Genomic DNA, 4,701 nt, shown 5'->3' on the forward strand with positions numbered 1-4,701 from the left:
TGGAGTGTGGGTATCCTAAATAAAAAAAAAACAAGCAAATCCTGCTGTCTGGTTTGGCTAATATAAGGAATTTTAAATGATTTATACTTTTACTCAAGTATGAAAATTGGATACTTTTTCCACCACTGATCATACTGGGGGACGGGAGGAGAGAAGGAGGCGAAATGGAGAGTTGAGTTGCTCCTCAGTGGTTGTTGTTGGGGGAGTGGTAGGGGAGGTTGTAGGGATACGTGTGGGATGGATTGAGAGATGACATACATCTTGCAAGGTCATGTGAGGGAGAGGAACATATAGTGTATGCCCTAGATGGTCCCCCCTCCTTTCTAAAGGATACATCACCTGTTACAGATGAGAGTAAACTGAACCATATGGTCCATATCCACCATAAATCCTCAGGTCCAGTGTTTTTCCCATCATTATCGGAAATGACTAAGCACGTTGTGTGGTGCGCCAAATTAAAATGTGATTCACATTTATCATTTATCATCACATTTATCACAAATATAAAAAATTTAAAAAAATTCTCCACATTTTCAAACGGCCCGTTTATATTAGCCAACAGGGCTATACATTTGGGTGATGTTTTTTCGAGCAAATAAAAAAGGATTAATGGTAAATAAAAAAGCAAGGCCGCGTTCCTAGAGTCACATATGAGCTCTACTGGTAGTACTGCTACTACCAGCAGTACTACACCTGCACCTGTCGACGGCACAAGTTGTTCTGCTTCCACAAGCACATCCAATGCTAGCATCAGTAATTATTTTGTTGTTAGCCTCAGCTAGCATGGACAGTTGTGAATCTGATGCAGCCGAAGAGCGATTGACCCCTTTCCAAGAAAGCGACGAACAACAGACAGGGACGTTGGACCATCGAAGAGGCGCAAATATGATGAGAACTACATTGATTTGGGGTTCACTTATATTGGGAGTAGTGCCTTTCCACAGCCAAAGTGTGTTATACTGTTTAAGTCGGAAGTTAACAAACACCGTAGCCAAATACATTTAAACTCAGTTTTTCACAATTCCTGACATTTAATCGTCGTAAAAATTCTTGTCTTAGGTTAGTTAGGATCACCCCTTTATTTTAAGAATGTGAAATGTCAGAATAATGGTAGAGAGAATGATTTATTTCAGCTTTTATTTATTTCATCACATTTCCAGTGGGTCAGAAGTTTACATACACTCAATTAGAATTTGGTAGCATTGCCTTTAAATTGTTTAACTTGGGTCAAACGTTTTGGGTAGCCTTCCACAAGCTTCCCACAATAAGTTGGGTGAATTTTGGCCCATTCCTCCTGACAGAGCTGGGGTAACTGAGTCAGGTTTGTAGGCTCCCTTGCTCGCACACACTTTTTCAGTTCTGCCCACAAATGTTCTATGGGATTGAGGCCAGGGCTTTGTGATGGCCACTCCAATACCTTGACTTTGTTGTCCTTAAGCCATTTTGCCACAAATTTGGAAGTATGCTTGGGTTCATTGTCCATTTGGAAGACCCATTTGCGACCAAGCTTTAACTTCCTGACTGATGTCTTGAGATGTTGCTTCAATATATCCACATAATTTTCCTTTGTCATGATGCCATCTATTTTGTGAAGTGCACCAGTCCCTCCTGCCTCAAAGCACCTCTACAACATGATGCTGCCACCCCCGTGCTTCTCGGTTGGGATGATGTTCCTCGGCTTGCAAGCATCCCCCTTTTTCCTCTAAACATAACAATGTTCATTATTGCCAAACAATTCTATTTTTATTTATTTCATCAGACCAGAGGATCTTTGTCCCCATGTGCAGTTGCAAACCGTAGTCTGGCTTTTTTATGGCGGTTTTGGAGCAGTGGCTTCTTCCTGTCTTTCCATCAATGTATGATTTTTTTGTGTGCAAAGGAACTCAAGCTTACGGACAATGTCAAATGTGATATAGCAAAGCACCTGAGTTGGGTGCGCAATTACGCATGTCCTTTCTGGAAACGGATGACACAAACAACTGGATTCGTTATCCATATACAAGAGAGCCTCATCGAAATTGCAACAAGCGGTTCTGTGAAAATTGTATTTAATCAGAAGTCACTGCCAGATTTCTGGATTGGGCTGCGCTCAGAGTATCCTGCCTTGGCAAATCGCGCTGTTAAGACACTGATGCCCTTTGCAACCACGTTCCTATGTGAGAGTGGATTCTCGGCCCTCACTAGCACAAAAACAATAAATCCAGGCATAGACTGTGTGTGGAAAAAGACTGAGACTCTCTTCAATACAACCCAATATTGTAGAGTTGTGCATCTTTTCAAGCACACCCTTCTCATTAACCTGTGGTGAGTTATTCACAATTTTTGATGAGCAAATAAGGTTTTATATGTAAGCTGGCTTAGTAAAAAGCAAAATTATTGATTATTATTATATTATTATTTGTTTCCTGGTCCTATAAGAGTTCTTTCTCACTTCCCACAAGCTGGGTTGTGACAAACTCATTCTTATGTTAAATAAATGTATCATATAGTGTGTGTGTGGCAGGCTTACAATGATGGCAAAAAACAACATTTGAGAGTGTGCTGACCCTGGTGCTAGAGGGGGTACGCAGCTGGAGGTTGAATGTTTGAAATGGTACGGGACTATAAAAAGTTTGGGAACCACTGGTTTAGAGCAACATCTGTTCATTCTTCCCCTTGATGCATAGGAAAGGCAAGAGTAAGAGTGGAATGTGTATACACAATTGCAGCCCATCAAGAGGCTAAGTTAGGAGGAACACTGTTTTGGTCTTTACAAACTGGATCAAACATCAATCATCAGAATTAGATTGTGTCAACCAAAAGGATATTTTCTTCTTGCATAAATAAAAGATGAGACAAAACAAACTCACATAAATGTGATGTGCACAAAATACAGCAACACTGAGTGAGGATAAATAATAGTCTGGGGTGGCAGATACTAGTACTGTCTGTTAAAATCAAATCATGTCTTCTCGTAGCAATAGTCACTTCAGTACAGCATTGCTCCTCTACATGGCAAACTGAGTAAACAAAGGAGAAGGGCGTTTCTTGACTTACTATATTAGAAAATGGATGCTCTGCAAGCATTCAGAAGCAGGTGTTTGTTCAGTCTCCTAAGCATTTTGGGCAACACCTATGGCCTACTGATTGGTGTTGTGCACTATATCTCTACATGAAAACCATGGCAATAGCAGCCAGAGTCTGCCTGCCAGTACTTGGTTTCACTGATACTATATAAAACATATTGGAATCTTGTACGCTGATTCAGTAATGGGTAAAAGTACATACAGTATACATGTGGTACATTGAGCACCTGCTGCATGTGCAGAAAGTGAATGCTGTGATACAGTGAAATAGGTTCCTCTGAGGAACATTGGGGATTTGTTAGTTCCATGTAAAACTCTGATTCTATAAACCTGACGGTTCATTTCCTGCTGTGTCACTAGTATTACTAGTATGAGAGGCCCTTTAAACACTGGAGAGCGTCACAGCTGACATCTGAAAGACTTCTTGAGTGTGTGTTCATGCTTGACGCGAGCAAGAGAGTGTGTATGTGTTCATGTCTGTGCTCAATGATAGTCTCCCACCACCTCTTTCAAGTTAACAGTACCAGGAAGTTTACAAACCACAGCTTTGTGGTTCTCTATCACATCAATAAGCCACAACTTCACCAACAACTGTTATGTCTGCTGAGTTATGATACGGAAACCAAGGGTGTTATACTGTATGTACTTTAGGTACAGTGTAGAGGGGAACCGTAAACAATGATTGGTCTATTACTCAGTCACTCTCTGTAGCCAAGGACAGTTTGTTCCTGAGAGAGCTCTACAGGGTTATACAGGTCTGTAGTTGAGCTCTGATAATATCTTCTGTATTGCCCTCTAGTGCTTTGTTGCAGTGAGGGATATTATCTAGTAGTAGAAGTCACCTAGGTAATTTAATAGATGACATGACCATATACATAGGGGGGATGACTCTATTTTCATTAATGACAGTTTACATGCTTTCAGGATAGAGGAAGACATTATTTGAGTATAGAAGGTTAACTGAAGGACATAGCAGTAACCGGGGTTGTTACCTGTGTTCTCCATGATTACATAATATGTGTGCTGTTACCTCATGGCATTCAGCACCTCACAAGGGAATCTCAGAAATATCAACCTTCATCCTGGTCAGGGTGGAAGGGAATGATGGGGGAGATTGAAGCAATGATGATGCATGGCATGGTGTAACAATCCCTGTTACCACAGACACACAAGAGCATACACACATCATTGCACATGTCAGAAGTGAGGCTATTTCTTAATTGCTTTGACTGAGGAGTCAGGTGTGTATAAAAAGGACACTGCTCATCTCTGCCCTGCATCACACTGCATTCTACTGGTTACTGTATGGTAGTGCCTACCAGTAATATACTTCACCTCCTTTTATTGGTGCACACTTGCACACATAGGTGTACATACCTGTATGCAGGGGACTGATGCCTTTTACCCATAGATGTATTACATTAACTTGCACCCCAGGGATGATGATGATGATTAGGTTTCCAGTTATGACTATTATGATCATAACAGTTGGTATTATGATAATGATTATAATTTCGATAAAAATGATTACGTCATCTTTTACTATTTAGATATGTCAAGCCACGTTTTCTGGGAAATGTAGTTTTTGTATGTCTGTATCTCGGTGTTTTAGTTGAGAATAGTGTACAGTGTGCAG

This window comes from Oncorhynchus mykiss, chromosome 10 (genome assembly GCF_013265735.2).
Source record: "Oncorhynchus mykiss isolate Arlee chromosome 10, USDA_OmykA_1.1, whole genome shotgun sequence".
Lineage (NCBI taxonomy): Eukaryota > Metazoa > Chordata > Actinopteri > Salmoniformes > Salmonidae > Oncorhynchus > Oncorhynchus mykiss.